This window comes from Argiope bruennichi, chromosome 8 (genome assembly GCF_947563725.1).
Source record: "Argiope bruennichi chromosome 8, qqArgBrue1.1, whole genome shotgun sequence".
Taxonomy (NCBI): Eukaryota; Metazoa; Arthropoda; class Arachnida; order Araneae; family Araneidae; genus Argiope; species Argiope bruennichi.
In genome coordinates this window covers 40,372,444-40,397,618 of record NC_079158.1, presented here as the reverse complement: position 1 = coordinate 40,397,618, position 25,175 = coordinate 40,372,444, and the positions used below count along the sequence as shown (strand labels likewise).

The window sequence follows — 25,175 nt, the reverse complement described above, 5'->3', positions numbered from 1 at the left end:
CTTCTCTTTTTGGATTTGACGTTTCTCGTTATTGTAAAATTTACAGCCTACGTATCAGTGATATTTGATTCGCCAGTCGGCATCGTTTAGTTTGCCCATGTAAAGAAGCGTTTAAAAGATAAAAGAGATCTTAAACGGAGTGTTGTTTTTTATCTGATATTTATATTTTCGCCTTTCAAATATTTCACTTTTCAAATATTTCGCCTTTCAAATATTTTCGCCTTTCTCTTTAGGTTTAGATGCGTTTTCATTTTTATTTTTCAAGAAGTTTTTTTATTGACCTATTGACCTACATCAAATATAACTATAATCGTTTATATCTATAAGTAATACAAAGATTATTTATATATATCACGGAACTACCAAAAAAATCAACAGCGCGGTGGACAGAGCGAATAAGACCTCGACCGCACATTAACGAAGGCTGTAAACTTAAACAAATAGCGCGAATCAACGGTCAAATGAGATCAGTTAAATGAAAGCCATGATAGCTCAAAATGCCTGAAATGTTTTCTCCCTAATCATTCATACAATTTCCACAATAATGCAATTAATAAATGGATTTAATCATAACGGTTTTTAAAAATTCTTATATTATTATTTAAAAATAAAATTTGTTTCATTTTAGTTATTTTTCCCTTTTTAGGTAAGGGTTTATAAATTCGTCATTTATTTCTACATATAAAATGCTTACGTGGACGCAAAATCAGACCGAATTTGTCAATCGCCGTTTGGCAACACTTCGACCTCGCCTGGGAATATCAACGCGAAGTTTCATAAGATTTCAAGTGAATGCTATTCTTGCATCGGTTTGAAAATGTTTTCAACTAAAATTTACGGTCAAAAAACGGACAAAATTTTTTACGATGAGTTTAAGTCGTGCCGTATCGCTTTTAAAACAAAATCGTCGAAAAAGAGAACACATGTCGAATGAAAATGCTCAAGAATCGTTCGTAAGAAGATCCAGTCATAATGAACGAGATAGAGTTAAACGTTTATGTGCACGATGCGAAGTTTCCAACTACAGGTGCATAGTTACGGGACTTTCAGGACTCTGTTCCTTTTTCCAGGCACGTTACTGGGAAAAAGAAGTAAATTCAAGTGGCAAATACAAGAAATGTTGTCATGATAAAAAAAAAGTTGTTTTGGAACATCCATTGAATCCACCGGAAATATTGAAAGACTTACTGATCAGTGATTCAATCGAAGGAATGATGATTTTTTTTTTCTTTGGTGGATGTATATAGTTATTTAAATGAAAGGTTATTTGTGCTTACAAAGAACTTTGATACAGGTGATTTTTGCGAGTGTACTGTTTGCTTTACATTTTTTATTTCTTTCATTATCTTATCATAATTTGGAATAACTTGAATTTGAATATATCTGTTGCTAGACTAAAGTGGTTTAGTGGATGGCGAGCAAGCGAAGCGATTCGAGATGAACTGCGTTCGCAGTTCCTGGGGGTTGGCGAGCAGGAGGCGGAGCCCCCTAGTTATAAATATTTTGGAATCTTGAAATCAATTTTTTTGCAAATACACTGCCAAATGATGCTAGTAATATGAAATTAAATCGTTATTAAATTAATTGGTTAATTTATAACAGAGTATCAATGAGATGAAATGCAATAATATAAATCTTCAAAATATTAGCATTTCAAGAAATTAATGAAAAGTCGATTGTAAAATTTCATCTTTAAAAATATGAAGGAATTCAAATTAAATAGAGATGTGTAAAAAAACAATTTAATTCACATAAAAGGAATTTATTATATATACAATATTTCTGAATGTTTTTTTAATTACGAAAAAATCGGAAAATGCTCATATTTAGCGACTAACATATTTGACAGCTACAGGTAACATTATTGAATTACTCCAGCTGGCACATGTTATTAGTTCCCTTTTCAGTGTAAAAAAGTCTTGATAAATGTTGAATATAATAAAAAACAGAGCCAAATAGGCGTATTAGAGCACCTACGACATTACCTTATTCTAACTATATTACGAAATATCTGAATGTATTAAAGAAACACATATCCTCTTCTTCGTCATTGATAACGTTTTGAGAACAGGTTTTATCTTATCTTTTCTCTATACCGACGTCTCATGTTAAAATAATATGAAGGGATCATAATATTTAAAACGTGATTAAATGATAAGACTCTGCATATAACTTCCATGTTATGTCATTGGAAGAGCATCGTGAGTAATATGCCAGTGGAAGAGCATCATGAGTAATATGCCAGTGGAAGAGCATCATGAGTAATATGCCAGTGGAAGAGCATCATGAGTAATATGCCAGTGGAAGAGCATCATGAAAAGAGCATTACTGAGGCCTAGTGCACAAGTTTGATTAATTTTGAAAAAATCATAAATGCCTTCTTGTCAATAATCTTCAGAGTGTCTTCTAGAGTGGCAGAAGGTCAGAAAAGTGATTAGGAGCGTGAAGTGCATTAATAGAAGTTGGATGGTGCATACACCCTTCCCACCGAGATGCGAGGTTGGATATATAGCGGCATTTCACACAAGAATTTCTCCGGAGATCGGAAGGCAATCGGATCAGAATTGGAGGTATGTGTGCACTATCAAACTGTTAATAATGCACATTATGCCACTAATTGTATCTCAGACATTATACGTCGCTAATAATATGGCTGATACAAATCCTTGAGTATATCGGGCTAGACTCCGGATGGGTCTTTGGGAGGGATTGGATCAAGAACACGGAATCCTGTGGTCTCGAAATGAAGGTACTACCATCAAATCACTATGTGTGTGTTTGTTTTCTGTTATGCTTGGAATTATCGCTTAAGGGTCATTTTTCGCCAGTCATTTATAATCAATTGAAATATTTAAAAAATGGGATATTCGTCACTGGAATATCTAAGATACTTACACAAAATAGCAACTTTGTAGAGAGTAAGCCTCTCAATAAAGTAATTTTTTTAAGCAAAAGTAAAGTTAAAAGTTATTTAAAGTTAAAGTTTGTCTCTACATTGCCTACATTTCTGTTAACTCGGCGTAAATATTACTTGCAAAAAATGCATATTTCTATTCACTCTGTTTCTGCATTTTCGGGTGTTATACAGAAAAATACAATTCTTTAAAAATGATTTTACTGGATTTTGAGGCATTTGAAACATGGATATTCGTTAAAATTTTTTAAGTCTTTTTTTTTTATTTCTACAATATTTATTTTAGTATACTTCGTATAATAGAAAGTAAGAAAAATATTTCTACAAATTAAATTAACTTCTTTCTTTATTCATATATTGGTCATATTTTTGATGGGTTTCTGATTTTCTTGTTATATTTATATGTCTTAAAAATACACATCACGAACATGAGTCAGCTTGAATGATCATTTTTTTACTTTTCTCATATACTTACACATTATCACACGTTTGTACTTTATCGTACTTACTATAGAGAAGAAAACTGAGTAAGAAGTTTAAGATTTTCCTTTATACTGACTGATCTCAAAATTTGATACAGATATACAATTCTAAAGTTAAGTGTATATGCTTGATTTTACTCATTTAAATAATTTCATTTTTGAATTATCGTGCCCACATGGACTTGACCGGATCATCAAATGAACTTTTCTTTGGTATTTTCGTTCAAAATTTGAAAGACATTTGAAGATTAGGTGAAACGATCACAAACCAAATTTCATACATACAGCTCGTTGCACTTTACAGTTATTATACTTTTCACAGACCATTCTATAATGCCAAAAATATATTTTTCGTTTTCAGGGAAACTGAAAACAAATCGATTCATCAAGCCTTCGAGAACAAATTTTTTGACAATTACAATATTTTCTTCTTATATACCTCGTATAGAAGAAACTAAAATTACCAAAATCAACAAATAAATTCTTCTTTTAAATCGGTATTCAAAATATAGGGTGTTCATTAATTATTGTCGGGGTTTCTGTACCTCATAACTTTCGAATAAAAAATATTACGCAAAAACCGATTACGTATTCGTAAATTACAACTCAAAGAATTTTATTAATGATATTAAAGTGTAATATCATATCACTTTGTAGGCATTCAGCTGAAGGCGATTATGTATTCGTAAATTCTCTGAACAAATTTTGACTCGAATTGAGGATGATGAAAATTACCTTCGGAAATGGTTCTTCAGTGACGAATCCACTTTTCATGTGTCAGAAAAAGTGAATAAACATAACTGTAGAATATGGGGCTCGGAGAACCCGCACGATTATCAAAAGTCAAAATTTGTTCAGCGAATTTACGAATACATAATCGTCTTCAGCTGAATGCCTACAAAGTGAAAATTGTGCAAGCTTTACACTTTAATATCATTAATAAAATTCTTCGAGTTGTAATTTACGAATACGTAATCGGTTTTTGCGTAATATTTTTTATTCGAAAGTTATGAGGTACAGAAACCCCGACAATAATTAATGAACACCCTATATATAAAAAAAACTGACAAATAAAAGAAGACACTAGACAATGAAAGGAAACTAAATCTATTGACCTCTCAATACATTTTTAAACACTGACCTATACAACCACCTCGACACATTTTCATCGTCATTTTCACCATACCATACCTCCTCCTACTTTTGATTCATCAGTTTACCGTTATCAGTTTCCAATAAACCAGACGGAGCGAAGGATGCAGCCTCCGAAGGTAGACCTCCTCCTCATCCTCCTCCCACACCTTAAACCAACATCTCGCAGGATCTATATTTAACATCCGGTGGGCATTTCCGCCCGCACACCCTCCCGTCCATATGGCCCAAAGGTGGTGACTGCCGCCCCCTCCTCGCATCTTCCTTTGCCTCCCCCCTCCTCCAGACAGATGGGGGTTCTCAGGATAAAGTAGATAAGAACTATTAAAAAATGTCGGCGTCTTCCTTTTTTTATGCCTTTTTTATTTCCAGATTTAAGGGTTACTTTTGCAGGATGCGAGAAATGTTTCGTTTCCCCCCTTTAAAAAAAGAATGAAAAGGTGTCTTTGGTGGGAGGCTGGGTGTTAGAGTTCTCATTGGATGTTGAAGGGTTCTAAGCTAGGGCTTCCGAATTTTTCCTTTCTTTTTTTCGCTAAAAATCTTATATTTGTCAGAGAAGTTTTGTTTTTCCTGCAACCGATGACTATTTTTATTAATATTTTTGCTCATAAATACTGCAGATTTTGATAGAACAAGGCTCTCCTTTTTTTTCTTGACCCTAATACTCGAGTAGAAAAAATTTGAGACACCATTTCCGCTAGAAATAATTTTCTAATATCCCATTTCTTCTTCATAAGATTGTTATACTACAATATATTCGACGTTAAGACACATATAATTAGACTATTCCCGCATAACAAGATTATTTTGCATATTTTTGTTTTAAAATTATTTTTATTTCTTTGTGATATATGTATTTAGTTACAATTATTAATTCTTTTAGAAACAAATAAACGCATGCAAGTAAATTCGTTGATATTTTATGAAACTATTACATTTTACTGTACTGGTTATGAGATTTAGTTGTCAAATATATTTCACTAACAAATATTGTCAAATATAATTCAATCATACTGCTTTTCTTATTAAAAAAATGGTGGATTCTGGCAACCATCTAATACGCCATTATATTTAATTTTAGCTAAATGAAAGGCACTGAAGCTGTGTTATTTTCATTGTTTTTAAACTATGTTCTGTTTATGCGCTATTATTTTTATACCAGATTTAAGATATTCTAAGCTTTTAAGTGATGTATTGCGTATTTAATGACGCCAGAACAACATTGCAGATATGCAGTCAACTTGCGGTTAATCGACATGACTAACAAACATTATTACTATCTTATTTTGAGTTGTATGCCATCATCAAAATTTTAGTAAGAAAGAAGCGGAAGGAGTAACAAGAAAAAATTCTCAAGGATGCTGAAATTCTTAATTCATAATGAATGAGTAATATCAGCATCTAAACAGCGAAAAACGTTTTGGAATCAAACATCAATATATGAAGTAGACGAAAAGAAAATGAAAAATGAAAAGAGAGCATTGAAAAGCCTGCAGAATTGTTTCGAATGATGGTGGTGGTCCAAAAACAGGAGATGCGCTGTAAACAAATCATCCACGGAATTAGATGGCTGAGCGAGAGCAGAAATCTGAAAAATGACCAAAAGGGAACATATCATGGAAGTACTTTTGAACAATTTTTATTTCCAGTAGGAGGTTTATACAGTTATGACTTAATAAATAACATATTTCTGTACTTGCATATTCATAGTTCACAAAACAATAATATAAACAGATGGGTAAAATTTGATACACAATTTTATCATCTAAATTGTGTCAAATTTTAAACCAAATTTGTCGAAAAATGATAGTCTATCGCTCAATACTTTGAGCAATAATTCAATGTAAATGCAATAATTCACAAACACGATGTAATAAATGAATGAAATTTAATTTATGATCTCATGGCTAAAATTGTAATTCTACATCCAATTTTGGGTTCTGTTGGTCAAAAAAAAAAAAGTCCAAAACCCACATTTTTCTTTTCTTTCTTTCTTTTTTTTATTATACTATGAAGTACAAAATTCTCATGAGCACTCACAATATTTAAATTTCAAGGTGCCGGCGTACTGGCATAGTGGTAGCGCGTCTTCCCCGTGTCCTGGGTTCGAGTCCCGGTTTGGGCATGGTTGTTCTTCCGTTGTTCTATCTGTGAGATGTGTGAATGTGCCCTCCTGTAAAAAGGGGTTCTGCAAGCGAATGAGTGATGCATGAGTAGCTAAGTCGTGCTCTTGGCCCTAGGTGGCGCTACTATGAAAACAAGAGACACACCCCCATCGGCTTAAATCGCTGTCTTCGTAACAGCGGGCGTGTCCATGGCAAGTGCCATAAGAAACAACAACAAGTTTCAAGGTTTATGTGGATGTGGGATACAACTCTTTTATTAGAGAATATGCGAAGAAGTCTTAAAGTGACTGAAAAATTTTTAACTGAAAGTTTTACATGATTTTGAATACGAAAAACTGCGGATAATAGAGTTGACTATGCTCAAATGGAATCTAATGAATAAATATTTGTCACGAATTATATAAACAAATATATTCTAACACCTGCACCACATGGATGAGAAAAAAAATCACTACTTGTTAGCTCATTTTAAATGAATTAATACATAAAAAAATAAATATTTTGCTTATGAAACAGATTAAATAAATTGATTTTAAATCCATTTGATTTGTTTATTAAATGTCTTAATATTTCACAGCCTACATTAATGTCAATAAATGCATATTAAAGCAATTCGTTGACCAATAAGTTTAATTAATATCTAGGTCCGTGAATTATTATTTTGGACGTCCTTTTTATACCATCCATGTAAGAAAGTAAGGAATCTCTGAGAAATGTAAAAATCATCAATTTATTTTCGTCTTATATAAAGAAATGTTTTGAATTTTGCTTATTTATTTGTATGAGAAAAAAAAAGGAAAGCCATAAATTGTTTCAGAGTTATTTTATTTTATTTTTTAACTGAACAGAACACTGAAAAAATAGTATTATTCAGGACCCATAGAAATTCCAGTTATTCGACCTACTTTCAAAAATCATGGTCAGCGATCGGGGGAGGATAAAAAAGAAATGGCAGAAGGCTGATGAATGATTGTGTGGTGAAGAAGTAACCATTTTGAAGGTTGGTTGATTTGTTCCAATCGGAAAAACGATGTAAGAGCGAGGTATTATAAAACTTTGTAACCACACCAACAAACGAAACGCAATAAGCTCGGGTAATGCTTTCTACAAAAAAATAAAATACAAATTTAAACGAATTGATTACTGGGAAAAAATTATTTTTATGTTAAATGTCATTTTCTTGGAATATAATTTTATCTAAATTATTATACATTGTTTCAAATAAATAAAATTTCTTATAATTTTTATTCATAGTAACTCTATTATATCGTGACTTTTATTTATTTAAAGCGATACTTTATTAAATGAAAAGTATTTGGAACAAAAGTTTAATCATTACTACAGTAAGAAGATTTAGTTTGGTTTGGTTATATTAATGTCCTGTTTGAAGCAACACTAGGGCTATTTTGGGACGGACCTCGTCATTTTGGACCACGGTCAGATGGCGTGGACGACACTTGAGCTGGCACCCACCTCTCCACACTACGCCAGTGAGAGGACGTTTGGTCATGACGGATTTAGCGTGCAACAGGCCCCCTTACACGACGTTCTTCGGTGGAATCGGGTCACGAACCTGAAACCCTTCGGTTCCGAAGCCGAGACCTTACCACCAGGCCACCGCGGCCCCATTTAATAGATTTAAATAATAAATAAATAATAATCCAAAAACATTTGTCAAACATTAATTGACAAATGAAGATTAGAAGAGACGGCCTTAGAAAAGAGCCATCATTAGAGGAGATAAAGGGGAAATAAATTTTCTACAGTTTATTTCACCCAATTTATTATTTTGATTAAAAAAGCGTTAAATGATAATAAGATATAAGGCGAATTAATCTTACTAACCAAAAAAAAATTATAATTTTTATTTACTTAGTGCAGCATTTTCATAATTTATTAATATAAATTCTCTATTCATAACATTTAGACAAATTAGTTTTAGAGTTCCTATTTTCATAAAGCCTTTGTCAATTTTCGTTGGAAAAAATAGCATAATCTTCAAAAGACTTCAAAGATTGAAAGAATTAATTGTTGTACTTTCTTCCCTTCACATACAATTCTGAAAGAAATACTGAGAAATTCAGTCCACTTTTCTTAACACTTTTCAAAGGTTTCTCAAACTTTAAATAAAAATTGATGAAATTTCCAATAAATACCACGATACATATGAAATATTACACCTTATACTAAACTACCTCAGCAAGTGACAAAGTTTGACAGATGACGAATGGATTTTCCTATAGATACTAAATCCATCTAGAGAGTGAAGAAGACCATATTTTATAACTTTCTAAGAAAAGTATTGAAGAATTTAAAACGAAGTGGCTTTGCAAGAACTTTCTATCACCAAAAAATCGTTTTACGCTCTCTAATTAAGATTAAATGGTTAGAAAGCTCTGCTTTATTATCCACAGCTTATGCGTTATAAATATCATTATTAATATAAAAAGAAACCGCAAAGAAAATTTTGCCAAACCATTTTATTTAAGTAAAATACTCGAATAATTTAATTTTATCAGCTTTGCATATTATATATGATTATTGTATGTTATCACAGAATGCTGTGACGCTATGTGTTACAATTGTTCTATCAATTATGAAAAATGCAAAAGATGATTTTTCCTCCCAAGTGTCCAGGGAAAAAGTGATGTAACTTGACCTGCAGATTTCGAAGAATCTCCCCATTTTAGAAATTATGTCTATTTCCTAATTTCTCCGATTTTCACATCTCCCTGAATCTGAAAATAAGATTTTAGAAGTTATGTCTGTTTGTCTGAAAAAAATTTGATATATGTCTTTTTCATCAAATTTATAGATTCCTAACCAATTTTGAACAAAATCCATTCAAGGGAAATATGTCTATCTGAGAAAAAATGATCAGGATAATTACAAAATGTAAAGAAATAAAAGAAAGGATAAAATATAGTATACAATTTTAATTTTAATAGATAGATTCACATCCTGAATTTTTAGAAACAAATCTGTGAAAGTATTGACAATCTGTCGATCTGTTTATTCGCAGGAATGTAAACGCGACATCTCGAAAATACAACGACATAAAACAATGAAATTTTGTATGTAATTTGAATGCTAAAATTGTAGTTAGTGGCAAAGTTTTGATTTCAATCGGTCGGCAAAAAGACATCCAAAAAGCATACTTGGTTTTCTTCATCTACTACAAAGCATAAAATGCTCATATGCAAAAATTTGAGTACTCGCTCGCTCTAAAAACAAAAATTTGTGTACTCGTAGGAATCCCTGTCTTCACAAAAATCCACAATTTTTATGTGAGGACTGGAAACATGATCCTTTATTATGGAGTATGCGAAAAAAGTATGATAAAACCCCTCCCTCTGATTCGAATGAACCCATTTTAATACGATAGCAACAATATTATGCTCTATAAGTAGAAGGATATAATTTGTTTATTAACTTTCATCTTTTTTGCCATTTAAAAAGATGTAAAGCACTTCAAAACAGATGGAAAGATTCAAAATAACATAAATTAATACCAATAAAATATAAATGAATACCAATAAAACTGGAATAGAATTTAAAACAACATAAAGTGGAAACATAAATGACATTAAATTAAAATTTAAAAATCTTATACAAATCCAATAATACTTATACAAATCTTATACAACTAATAATACAAATATCAAAAACAAAATCGTTCCACAAGGAACAAATGCAGAATTTTTTTCTTCAGAAATTTAATTTAAATAACATAAATTTCAATACAAATAAAATAACTGCAACTTTTTCTTGACATTAAAGGTAATAAAACTCCAACAGGATAAAGTATTTCATCCATAACAATGAATGCGCTCACTTTACATTTATTTTGAAATGGTAAAGTCAAAAATCGTTTTCCTTCGTGAGTTACTATCAACTTATTTATTTTTGCTCATTCTAAGTCATTTTCTTAAGTGAATTTTTTTCAATTTTTTTTTTTTTTTTTTTTTTAATTTAGCAGTGAAGAAAGATATCAGAAATTTGAACAGCAGGTTGAAAAGCTAATCCTTTAAACTCCAGTTCAGAACACTATAACTTATACAAAACTCTCACCACCGTAGGATATAAATACATATTTGCCTTATTTACTAAACAGGTGGTTGATATTCATCTTTTTAAATATTGAAAGGCAATAGAAAATTCGAAATAAAATTTTCCCCCCATCCATGTATCAAAACAAACCGAGTGGAAAAGGACGAAACGTTAACCGAACGAAAAAAGGCGTTCCACCCCGAATAGTGTATTTGAAAATTTTAATAATAAACGCAAACGACCTGCAAATACCTGTCGAGGCCACCCACCAAGCCAAACAAAAGCGGCACGAGGGGCCAATGGCACCTGTGAATGTTTGTTTTTACCTAGATCCCGAAAGGAGGCGTGCACCTCTGCAGCTGCGCCCACAACCCCAAAGGGTCGATAACACTTTCATTCGAAAAAACCACTGCGGGATCCCATCCTTCCGTGTTGCAGGGGAGAGAAGGATCCTTCCTCTTTAATTGGATGGCGCTGTGTCATTAAAAATCGTCTGCTCTAATGAGTAAACGAGATAGCCAGTGATCGCTTGGAATGGAAAAAAAAGAGGTCGACGGCCTAGAAAAATATATGTACTGTACATTCACACCAGGGTGAACGTGATGAGGGGAATGGCAATATGTACGGGTGATGAGATTTAAAGGTGAGGCAGGGTACCTGTTGATTTATAGCAGTGGTGTCCTGCTTGTGATTGCGATGAGGTGAACTTTATTATTTTTAATGAATGGCATTGTAATTAAGCGATGATACAGAAATGAGATTTAAACGAAAGTCCATCGTTTGAGTGCCTCCTAGATGCACAAAGATATTGCAAAATTTCGTAAGACAAGATGCAATGTTTGCAGTGTTATAATATTGTATAATATCGAAAAATATATTCAGGGTTATACAATCTATTGCGCTCCTAGATATTAATTAAAAGCTATATCTGGCCATGAGTAAGTGTAGATATTTGGTTTGAATAAATGGTAATTAATAATTCCAAAGATCTGTGAACCCTAGAGAAAAAGTTTCGGCCTCGAGTTCAAAAGAGCCTTAGCAGTTTCGGCTTCGAGTTCAAAAGAGCCTTACCTCGAGAATCCATCTAAGGCACTTTGAAAATTTACGAGATATATAGGCTTGACTAACGATAAAAATCTTGTGGAGAAACAAATTTTTTTGTTGGTAAGACAGGGATTTTAGATGGGAGTGGCTGGTCAACTGCTGTATTTATCATACAATAATGGTTTGAAATTAAAAACTGTTTGAAATGACCCTCTGGGAAATAGTATGCAAATCTGGCCTCATTGTGTGTGAGCATGAAAGAGAATAAAAGAATACACACACAAAAAAAAAGATTGACTATTTAAAAAGAAAAAGTCTTTAAAAAATTCATATCATTAAAGATCATATTAACTCAATTATTAATAAAACTAGCCCTCCTGCAAGAAGAAACCAAGAAATGTCCCTAGCCCAAGATATGTCCACTTGCAAGCCATGCCACTAGCATGTTGATGTCGCCTTCTTTCATTTTTTCCAGTATATTTTTATAAATACCACTGAAACAATTTGCAAAACATTCTTTTTTTTGAAATTTGAAAATTTTAATTTTATGATTTATTTAAGCTTTTTATTTTTGAAAACTCTTAATAATTAAAAATATTGTTCGAAATTAATGAATAAAAATTCATTCTAATCCTAAGTCTGATCATATGTCATCTGAATAAATGCTATGAGTCTGAATAAAATGAAGTCATGTATGACGATGAGGAAATATCTGAAAGTGATTCTGCTGATAATGAATTAAAATAATGCATTTTTAAAATGATGCAAGAGAACAAAAAAAATATGACTTTGTGATATTTGAATTTGTTTAATATTTTACCGTACAATCAGTCATCTGAAGGTAAAAATATATGTATACTTTTCCGTTCTTCCTTGATTTTACGAAACATTCGAAAATAGAATAGAAGTTCTACAAAAGAATAATTAATATTTAGTCATAAATATAAAATAGGAAAAAAGAAGCAGGAAGAAAGAATGCGATGAAAAAACTTATGGAAATTATCAAGGTCAAATTAGAACTGGATAATATTTATTACCTACCTTGAATAAAATGATTATAAAAAGAAAAGTAAAAAAAATTCTTAGCAAATAAAATGCATCTCTCAAATAAATAGGAAAAGAATATAAACTTTCCTTTAGACCATTTTATTCGAAAATCATAAGGAACGGTTTAAATGCCTATATTTGGAGAAGAAAAGCCGGCAGTATTTTTTATTGACCTACTAAAAAATGTCAATAAAAGTGACATAAAGTAAGTGGGACAGTTATTCCAAAAAGTAAACTTTGTTAAGTACAGAGTATTCAAACACTGCGTGCCAGAGAAAGAATTTCCCGAAACATAACGTCACAGCTTTACATCATTATGGAATACAAAAATTCGAAGAAGACTCAACAAGAAATAAATGTATCCGTTTTCATTGTTTGCTGAATACCTTGCGTATGCATTAATTTAACATAAAACAGATTAATTTTGTCTCTTTTCTTTTATGGATATGAATAAAAAAAAATAGAAGCTAAGCAAAATCCCTTCAATAGTTTTTATTTAAATGTAAAATTTCCACAAATACTGTAGAGTCTGAAAGATTAAGAGGGTTAGTATAAAATTTAAAATATTAAAGAATGGGCGAATAAAATTTAAAATATTAAAAATGGGAATATCCGTGGGCGAATTTCACACATCTAATTTAACACACATCTCAGTAATTCTGATGATAAAACTACATGCTTAATTTCATCTACCTACTCTTGTTTACCTTAGATGTCATGCTCACATAGACAGGAAAGGATAGACAAACTTTGGGCTTCTAGGCTTAGCCCAAACATATCTATAGTTTTGGTGTAAGGACAAATGTCTTTTATCATGTGAGAACATGATGTTGTTTTGGCTTAAAGATTTTGAAGCGATTTGAAGGTAACAAATTGTTTAAGCCTCAAAATGCGTAGGCAACAGATTGGAGATTTATCCCTTTTTTTTGGAGTCGGCTTTCACAGTATAGATTTTTGAAATATCTATCGTCTGCTAATGTATTTTTATTTTGGAGTCGGCTTTCATAGTATAGTTTTCCGATTATCTATCGTCTGCTAATGTGGTTTTATTTTGGAGTCGGCTTTCACAGTATAGCTTTTGAAATATCTATCGTCTGCTGTTTTTTTTTTGTTTGTTTGTTTCTTTCATCTATCCAGGCCTTTTTTTTTTGTCATTTTTTTAGCTGCATTCCGCAGACAAGATTACAAAAATTAAAAGTAGTATCTCGAGAATGTATCTTTTATCATTTACAGTGCTTTTACCTCGTAGTTGAAAAAGCAAACCAGCAGATGTGAATGAAACTCCCTGAAACTTTCTCGCATGCAGTACTTTACTTTTATATACTTTAATTATAAGAAAGTAAAAATATGGCATGTCATGAAAAATGCATAAAGAAGGTCAATGCAACCATCCTGTTTTATAATAATGAAGAAAACTATCTACGGAAGATAAAAAATATATTCACTTCATCAAATACACGAAATTTATAAACATTACAAACTTTCTAACACGCAGAAACAGAGGAGAGTAAAGCAATAACGTTTTATTTAATCTATGCACCGCTGCAGATGGTAGGAAATATTTTTATGGCTTGAATCGAAACATATTCTTCTACCGCGGCTTTTAATAACCCGAACAAAAATCAAATACCATATAAAGATCTGTTGATATAAAACTGAAGTGAAACGACTTCAGAGGAATTCCGCGCTTGTTTGAAAAGAGCAAAGATGTGTGAGAAGCATGTCCCCGGAATGTTTGGTTTAAGTCAGCCTGTGGAGTAGATTCCTGAAGTTCCAACGACAGTTTGGAAAGTGCTCGTAAATTCTTTTTAACGACGTTTTCCAAAGCAGGAATAGATTAGATGTAATAAAAATATGTCCTGACCTATACTTCGCGTAACAACATCTACGACTTGGAAATGTTTGTCATCGTGGAAATAAATTTGAAGCACGCGCCGCTTTTCTTCTACGCTTATGTATGCTTCCACGCAAATAACGCATCACGTGCGTATCGTGGTTTGCGTGGAAGTGAAACTTTCCATATATGGCTCAAAATAACAAAACACCTGCATTTTCTGTGTATTTTTGTTATATAGAGAAGTTTGGCTACTCGAGGATACTCGAATCCTAAAAAAAAATGATTAAGGCAAAAAAAAGGAATTAAGAAAAGCTGCTTTTAAAAATGCATGCAATGAAAGATAAAGAGGGGTTTTAAACCAAACAACACAAGAAATGTTTTATTTTCAGTATTTAATAATTTTAATAAGTAATAAATTAATGAGCAGCAAGAATGATAGTTGATTAATAAATAAAATGACGATAGATATATTTTTAATTAATAATTTAAGAATTAAGTAAATAATTACAATAAAACAAACACGCAACACTTTAAATAGCAAGTATACACTCAAACTGAAAAATATTAGATAAAAGCTGCATTTAATGAGTACAAAACATAAAATAGGGAGTATTTATTGCCTTTTCACTGAATACTGGTTTTCGTTAATATCTTTTGCAGCTGCAGTAAGTTCAATAGTTCGTAAATAAATGAAGGTCTGGATAAAACTTACCAAAGCTATTCATTCAAAGGAAAATGAGATATAAAAGGATAAAAATTAGATATCAAACTAAGTTTGATTGTGAGCGAAAATAGGCTTGCAGATGTGTAATCGCTATTATTTAATGATGGTTACTGATGGAAATTGATGACCGTATCCATAAAAAAGAAAAAAAAAATTCTTTTTAATTATATCAATTCCATATCTGCACAATTTTTTTTTACTGTTAATCATTTTTGTAATATAATAAGCAAATTGTAAAAATTAATTATTAATCTTATGAAATTTAAACTCATCTATCAAAAGATTCAATCGCCCATATTAAGATAAAATATGATTTTTTCGCATATTAATTTCTAGTATTAATTACTATTATTAATTACTACCTTAAATCGCGTTTTTATTTTGGAGTATATGCCTTTTTTAAGTTGTACGCCTTATAATTTGTTTTGATTCATTTAATTAAATTCGCATTTTTCGTTTTTTTTTTCTTATCTAATAACAAGGTGAAATTAAAAAATATATATATGCAGTGCACATTAATATTTAAAAGCCCAGAAAGTATGTAATCTGTGCGAACATGCTGGTTGCCAAAGGTGGCTAGTAAATTAGAAAAAATGCGAGGCAAATCACAACGGAAACCTATTTACAACATCAGTTTTAGATCCCTGAACAATGAAGTACAAAATAAAAAAAAATCTCAAACCAAGTACAAGATGCAAATATCAGAATACTAGAAGAGGTTGTATTAAGCTAGGACAATGAAATAAGAAAAATCAGTGTCCCGTTCAAACTGAGGTTCCATTCATCATTATAAACTTATAGCGACAGCATAAAGGAAAAGAATAATATTAAAAAAATAATACCGAATTGATATTATTGCGAAAAAATAAGAAAAACCATTCCAAATTCTATTTTGAATGTATCCTTATATAATCTTATTAATTTATTACTAATAAAAGAACAATTTTTTGGTGTTTAAACTTCTTCATTTTTATCTTCATATTTGCTTAAATAATATAATTATAGTTTTTTTCTTAGAAATCATTAAAATAATATTTGAAGCAAATTCAATTTTCTCCTCTTTATCCGAACTTTAAAATTTCTCAATTTTGAGAAAAAAAAAACGTCCGGATTATATTATTAAATTCTAAATAGATCGATCATATTAAAAACATAGAAAACATCTGATTTTGTAAAAATTAACCAAATTCTAATCAGTTTTTTCTATACACAAAATATGTTCACCGAATTGTAGAAAATAAGGGCAAGTTAATACGGTAAATCTCTTAAGTGCTATTAATTTCTCTTGTGCGTCAGCTCGTGCTATAATTAATCACAGTAGTAAAGCGACAGCGATTAAATGTCCCAAAACGGCTTGAACTATCCCGATTTAGTCTTAGCTCTCAATGTCTGGGGCATCCAAGTTAAAATTTATAAGAATTGGTCACTTATAGGCCCATATTTTATATCAATCAAATAATTACACGTTAATATTAACAGAATTTAATTTTTAAGGATTAAAATCTTACCTTTAAGTGACTCCCCCCCCCGGAGGACCTCATACGAGGATGAGAAACTTAAGGCATGATGGTTGGTTCTCGCTACCCTGGTGGGTACCGAAATGGTGGGGTTGACAGCCTCCTTCCGAAGATGGGACTTGCTTACCCCAGAAAGGATAGTACCGTGGCCGGCGATGACCCTTAGCGATGTCCGGCCGCTTGACCGGATTTCCCGCCAATCCAGTCAAGCGGCCGGACATTCAAATTTAATCTGAATGCCTTTAATTAGATGGAGTGGAGTAGCCTTCTCTGGTCATCTTTATGGAAACTAAAGAAACAGAATAATGAGAAGATCAATCAATCCACGTTTCGAAAATGATGGATGTTACAAACTCATTCGGTATCAACTGCATAACTCAACTGGATATACTTCTAACTCAACTGTATAACAAACTATTATTAAAAGATTATATATACATTATTCAAAGATTATATATACATTACCCAAGGTGGACTCTAATTCTGTCCAGTCCGTCGAAGCATTTGGAACTATCAAAATAATCAGCTTTAATAATCAATCAATAGATATATTCATCAGCGCTCATATTACAGATTTTTCATGTATGTTCCTAGATGGTAACATCATCTGTATATAAAAGAATAAAAAATTAGTAGTTTTAATTAATCTATCTGTATAAAATTAACATAACTAAACAAAATTTCTGAATTATTCATTTTATTAATCTTTAATAACATAATTATAATTTTGGTAGAAAAGGATTAATGTATTCAAAAAATGAAGAATATAATTTCAGAGATAATAGCTGTTGTTTTTGTACCATTTTTTAATATATTTCTCTAATAAGAGTGTATTTTTATAAGCTTTTTTCCTCATTAATGTCTTGTTTTATTTCTTATTCAGACAACATGCAAAAAAACACATTTTCGGGCAAAAATAAGATCTAGAAATTTATATTCAGACCAAAAGCATGTCAGAGAAATTTGTGAAGCACTTTATTAAACAACTTAAATAGAATTTTTCTAGAATGGGAACGATTATATCCGTCAGGGGAGTGGCAGATTTACTTGTCCCTTTATGAACTCGAAAAACTGTCAAATTTTTTTTGTAGTTTCATAAAGTGAACTCGCATTTCAAGAAGACATATGGAAGGCATGCTTTTTCAACAAGCATATTCTTTATTAGACTAAATTCACATTTTATGACTGCTAAAATAATGCACCACGATATAATTCGTCTATTGTCTGATAGTTAACGATTCCTGGAATGGTTACAATTCACGGTTTCTAGAACATTCGTAAAAAACTTTTATGATAGTTAATTCCTTTCTGAGTAAAATGGTTAATGCTACTCTGATACATGGAATTCGTTGATATTTTTTCACTCGAAGCAAAGATCGCATAAAGATAATTCAAAGGGAAGTGCTATCTTTTTTTTTTTTTTTTTTTTGTGATTACCATTATTTCAAAATCTTGAATTATCCTTTATTCATAAAAGTAACAAAGTGGAATTTAGGCGTTTTTCTGGTTCTCTTTTTCCTGAATAAATGATCGTCAAAATTGTCTGTTCAACAAATGGAACTGGTTATATAAAAATCTCTCTCAGTCATGATTTTTTTGTGTGTGTGGATGTGGGTGTGGGTGTGTGTGTAATGATATCTCTTAATCTAATTTAATTCCTTATTAATAGCACGATTTTTATCTTAATTTAGTCCATACTAATTTCATTCTAAAATGATTCTCTTATTTCCTGATCCAATTTCCCCTTTTTATTTAATTAATTCCACATGAGCTCTATAAAACTGCTAGTTTCAAAATTTTCTCACGCTGGGATAAGAATCCTTAATGCATTCAACATTCTTTTAATCATACCTAAAATTTCCTTGCCTAAATCGGCACCTACCAAAGAACTCCGTATCAAGATATCATAATAAGATCACCGAAGGGAAAATTTCGGTCTCTTTTGCTTTTCTGCTCTTGTGTCGAGATGTAAGCGGACATCAGTTTTATCGTCGCTTCTTTTACGTAAATTATGCCTTCAGCGTGAATTAAGTCGAAGTTTTAAAATTTCAAAAGCTTCTTCGATTCCGATTCAGCCACGTATCTGCTAAATCTGCTAAAATCTGTTGTGTGTGTGTGTGTGTGTGTGTGTGTGTGTGTGTGTGTGTGTGTGTGTGTGTGTGTGTGTGTGTGTGTGTGTGTGTGTGTGTGTGTGTGTGTGTGTGTGTGTGTGTGTGTGTGTGTGTGTGTGTGTGTGTTGTGTTAAAACTTCAAAGGAGCTGTTGTGCAAATTCAGCAATCGACATCATATGTAAAAATTTTATACTGTTGAAACACAAAATTGTTTTTTTTTCCATAAATATTTTGCAGAGTTGATCGTTTTTAAATAGGCTAGCCAATTTTATACGTATCACTTTCTTTTATACTCATATGATGAAATATAATTATTTCATTTCACTTTAGACTAGCAATAGTTGTTCGTTCTTTCTGTTTTACCGCTCAGATAGATGTGTCAGTCAGCACTAAACTGCACTATTTCACATCATGTAACTGGACTGAATCATTTAATGCAGGCTCATTAAAATGATTGTTTAGTATCCTACTAACTATATTTGTGTTCCCAGATATGATTCAAAATCCCGAATATGTTGATTCAGCATTGAGGTGTCGTGCAAAGAATGCATCCAAGTGATAAAACAAGCGTGCATCCTAATAATTGAAGTTGCATATTAAAAAAATAAAGTGAAATGAATAAAAAGAAGGCAACCACCTTCAAAATATCACTGAACTGTAAAAAAAGAGTTTATTAAAACCAACACAGATGAATAAACTTTTAATATAATAAAATAAAATAAAATAAATTTTGTTGATAAAACTGTTTGGGTGACGCAGATGATGATTCACTGATGTTATTTTTTTTTATTTCTGCATAATAAATCCATAAAGAAAACAGAATAAATTAAAATAAATAATAATAAACAAAAAAGTTTTTATAACGCGCTTTTTAATATACATAACTAAAAATTATAAAATAGATTATTGTACTATAAATTAATACTCCAAAATTTAAAAAAGCAAAAAGGTAAATGTCCAAATCACTGATAGAAATAGTTGTAATGTGAAAGCCGCTTTATTATTTTTTTTTCAAACTACGATTTCCACAAAAAAAGACAGGAATAAAAAATAAAATGAAATTATTATTAAAAGTTATATACGAACATGATTAATTTTCGACATAATAATATTTTAAGCATTTAAATTATTTCGCACACTTTTATTTCTTGTTTGTAGAGATGGAATTTTTAAAATCGTTATTTCATCACTTCCTGGTGTACTAAACATTCCAACATTCTGTAGATTTATTTCTTTCCGATGACAATCATATATTTTAATATTTAAATATTTACTTATCAGATCTGGATTCATTTTAGTTTAATTTTGTTTAATACAAAAAAACACCATCTGGTGGATATTTTTTTTAAAAAAATAATTATTAATATCTGAAATAATAAATATTAAAATGCTCTGAAATCTAATTAATTTAAAATAAAATAATAAAAATATTTTAATATGATTTTAAGAATGAATAAAATAAGTAGAAAATAAATTTTTATTCATGAAATATTTGGAGATCAAAAGAAAATTACCCTTGACGAAGAGCATATCATTATTTGGAAATTAAACCAAAAGTAATATCATTGCAAAAAAAAAAAAAAAAAAAAAATACCGAAACACTATATGAGAAATGGTTTTTTTTTTCAAGCTCCGATGCATCATAAAAAAAAGAAGACTAGAAAATAAAATGAATTTATTTCAAAAGTTATGTTTGACACAAAAAAATAAATTGAAGCTCATATCACGTCATTGATGGTAACCTTCTTCGTAAATAGGAGACAGAAATTTGGTCTGCCGTTTTGACAAATAGCTAAATCATCAGAGCTATTATGTTAAAAAGTAATCATATATGTACGTAACTTTCTATAGTAAATGCATTATGTTCTTATCTACGCGTGTCTTTCGTATGATCCATCGGAGCTTCAAAAAAAATATTGCGCTCGTATATTGTTTCGGCATTTTTCTTCTAATGAAATTCAATATTGCACAATTTCCAAATACTAAAATGTTCAACATCAGAGATATAATCTCAGGATTTTTGAGGAAAAAAAATTATTTTCTATTCTTTTATTGATTAATAAAATCGTATTATTTTTTTTATTATTTTAGATTAATTAGCCTTTAATGCATTTCATTTTTACAAACATTAACAGTGAATTGTTCGTAAAATTTATCACCAGATGGCGCCATGGATATGGAATAAAAATTTAACTAAAATGAATTAAGTGCCTGATGAATAAATATTAAAATGCAGTATTACATTCAGAAACAAATAAATCTACAAAATGTCAAAATTCTAGTACATAAACTCGTGAATGAAAAATAAAATTTAAAAATTCCATCTTAATAAATAGTAATTAAACTTTTGTAAAAACCATTTAATTGGGATAAAAGGGATAAAATTGTACGAAACACAAATGTAAATTTACACTATTTACACTGTATTATTTATTATATAACTTTATTATTACATAACTTTACCAAATAGGCAGAATTAGTAACTGTCACGGATGCTAAGGCGTTTTCATTATGCGACAGGAAAAGAAGAAGACGAACTGACTTTTAACAATTTTTATTTCTGCTTGAGTTAAAGAAAAAAATTTTCATTATTTTATATAAAAATATTTTATATAATTTTTTTTATATATATATAAAAACTTTCAAAAATATATAAGTCTTCTGTAACATTTTCTCAAAAAAAAATACTTCCAAACATAGTCACATATTTAAAAAACTAAAGCATTATACGTATATCACTTCAAATTATTTTTTTAATCGAAATCGGACATATCAGATGCAATTTGAAAAAAAAATCACCCGTCAATTGCAATTTCTGAAGAAGCGGATGATAAAAGCAAATATTTTTCAAATAGAGTATTTACATCAGCACTGCATTTGGTGATTGCTTCACTGCAAATATCCTGTTATGACAGAGACAATTCAACACAGCTGATGCGTAGTAATAAAATATTTTGACCTTCATTATCTTTAAAATAACAACACACCAATTTTTTGTACTTGCATTGCGAAAAGTGTTTCGCCATATCCTGCATTTGATGATAGTTTATCAGCACATATTTTAGTTCTTTCCTAAACCTAAACTAAATGAACTAAAGACTTTCTTTCGTTACCTTCGTAAAGAAATGAATGACTCATTTACAATTCGCTTCTTGTATGTATTTTAAAATTTATTCAGTTTCCTTTACTGCATCAGGAAATTATATAAAAAAGAGATATGATTCCTACGATTTCTGAAAATTGGCTTTGGCATTCTTATTGAATGAAAATAATACGTACAGTTTTTATTTTTTTTATTTTAATTTATTTAAGTGACAAACGTCTCCAGCAGAAGATTCGCTGGAAATCTATAGAAAAGTGCGAAATCCGGTGTCGTCCACTTCATTTGACCATAGTTCAAAGTTAGGAAATCTGTCCTGATAAACAGACTATGTGTTGCTTCAAAGGATTTGATATAATTGCAGTAAAATGATTTTATATATTCATCTATGTAGCAGAAATTGCATGCATGGAAATGTTATTGATATTAGTTTTAATAACATTCAATACAAATTCAATAAAAAATATTTAAAAAATTAATGCTTTTAAAATTGTCTGTGACAGAAAACTTTAACAATTCTGAACAAAAAAAGGAGTATAAAAACCGCCAGTGGAAGTTGTAATTTTGATGCCTCTTAAATGATACTTAATACGCCAGGGGAATTTATGATTCTATATCTAACACATATAAAAATCTCTTTGGAGATACTTAGCTAGCGAAAACTTATCAAAAGAATACAAGAAAGAAATAGGCAAAAAACTTCGAATTCACTTTTATTCAACAATCTTTTTATATCAGCGTCATTTAATTTTGCAACATGTTTTTTGCTTCCTTGAAGATTAAAGTGCAGAGATTTTGTACAGTTTCCTCTTATCGATATAATAATATTTCAAATTTTTTTTTATTTCAATATTTTTTTATTCAAGATTATTTTTTATTCAAGGAGTTATTTTTTCAGGGGTGGATTATTTTTTATTTCAAGATAATCAATAATTTTAATTATATAGAATAGGAATACTATATGATTATGAATTTGCACAAAATTTGAATGAAAGATTCTAAGATACTTCTAAATATAATTAGGAATTCTAAGATATTCTAATATATAATTAGGAATTATGGAATACATTGAAAATAAAAAATAGAATATAAAAAAATACAAAAAGCTTCGTTACTTTTCTTGGAATTCAAAAAACGTTTTTTTTTTTTTTTTTTTTTTTGTCAAAAATGGAAAATTTGAAATAAATTTTGTTGATAAGAGTTGATCTTTAGGTAATTTACTTTCTTTTCCCTTTGAAATATTATTAGTTTAGCAACACCCAGTTAATATTCAATTTACAAAAAAAATTTTTTTACTCTTTCTCCATTCTAAATTTGTTTATCCTTGAAAAAAAAAGAAAGGTGAAAAGATCTCCCGAAGTCAGCAAAGGTAACTAAGATAAAAAAAAAAAAAAAAAAACGAAAATTCTTTGAATTCATTATCTATTAACTATGGATTGAGAAAAAAGAATCTAAAAATGCTCTCGGGTTAACGAAAATGATATCACAATTCCTTGAATTTAGTGATGGTGATGTCGCGTCTGCGAAAAGTGCTACTTCTTCCGAGGGTAAAGACTCCTGAGTACCCAAGGGTAGAAGTCTGACTTCTAGCTCAAATGAAGATGACACACACACTTTCGCTTGCATAACTCCTTTTTACATGGCAGCTCACAGTCGAACACACACCTCACAAATAGAGCATAGGGGAAAAGTAACGATGCCCGAACCAAGACTCGAACCCGGGACGCCCAGATCACGGGGAAGACATGCGACCCCAAAGCCAGGATGCCGGCGTTTGAAGTTGGTAGAATGAGAATATGAATCCTGTTTCTATTAAATTTCGAATAAATAAAATAAAAACTAAAATTACCTTGTCCAATGACTGTAAATGAAAGAATTTTTCGCTTGCGTGAAGAGCAAAACCGAAATCAAACCAAAATAAAATCGTCATCAACATAGCAGTTGTCGTATGACTATTATTTTGAAAACCAAGATGAAATTAACTATTGCACTTTTTTTTAAAAAAATGCATCTTTTTTGTTATTGTGGATATTAATTGTTTTGGTTTATTGATTAATCAATTTATTCATTCAAATTAGTTTTAAAAAAGGTCTTTCGACTCTATTTAAAAGATTATAATTTAACATTCTTATCTTTGGCGTTGGACATTTACTTGAAGAAGAAGGCAATCAGAAGAATATCTCAGAATAATAATTTGTTAGATAAACTTTCAAAATTCAGAAAAAAAAATCTAATTTGGCACTCTTAAATTGTTTCCAAGGCATAACAACCTGAAAAAGTACATTAACCGTAGAAAATATTTCGAGTAATAAATCGAGTAATTTACACAAAATGGCACATTTTATATTTAACTTTTATATTAAAAAGAAAATGAAGTATGCCTTCGAAACTTCTTCCATCTGATTCGTTGGATTTAAAATTTGACAAAGGTTTCTAATTTTAATGTCGAGGCCATAAAACAAATTTCATTTATCTAGTTAAATAGCACTTTGGGTTGCAATGTTACCATACAGACATGTAGATAGAGCAACAGATATTCAAATCTCACACAGATTTTTGACAAAATTTCATGCATATATATAATTTTAGCGTTAAAACAATGCACTAAATTTCATGAGTCCCGAAACTGCATTTTAGATTTAACAAGTTTCCATATATGCTTGCAGATATACTCGTTGAGAGATTGCATTCAGATTGAATTCCGATCGATAATGTTGATATAAAGATCGTGCAAGAAATTTTGTTTGTTAATTCAGATACGTGTTTGATATATAGTGATTGCTGATAATGAACAATGTTTCAAAAAAAAAAGAAAGAAAGAAACTAGAAGAGAAATTTTGAATTTAGTTAATCCTCAAAAACGGAGAAGTTTCAAAATCCTGAATTAAAATTTTTTGGCAATTACAAAACTCTCTTCTTATATAATTTTTATGCCCGACAGAATGTAAGATGTTTCAGATACTCCCTAATTCTGTGAGCCCGTTTACGACAAGAATTCTAGTGTTTCAATAACCGAGGTAATTTTTCTTGCATGAAAACAAAATGGAATTCTATATGATCAGCTAGTCAC

The 25,175-nt window shown here is 30.5% G+C and overlaps 1 long non-coding RNA gene across 1 annotated transcript in view; it reads right to left on the bottom strand.

Annotated features, from left to right (window-relative positions):
- The window catches only part of LOC129980892 (uncharacterized), a 52,479-nt gene that overhangs the window by 8,351 nt on the left and 18,953 nt on the right, over positions 1–25,175 (bottom strand). The window contains exons 4-5 of the long non-coding RNA XR_008785278.1: positions 17,359–17,500; positions 16,885–17,182 (exon numbers count right to left, since the gene is read on the bottom strand). This is a non-coding gene — a long non-coding RNA (uncharacterized LOC129980892). The remainder of the gene's footprint in view (positions 1–16,884; positions 17,183–17,358; positions 17,501–25,175) is intronic.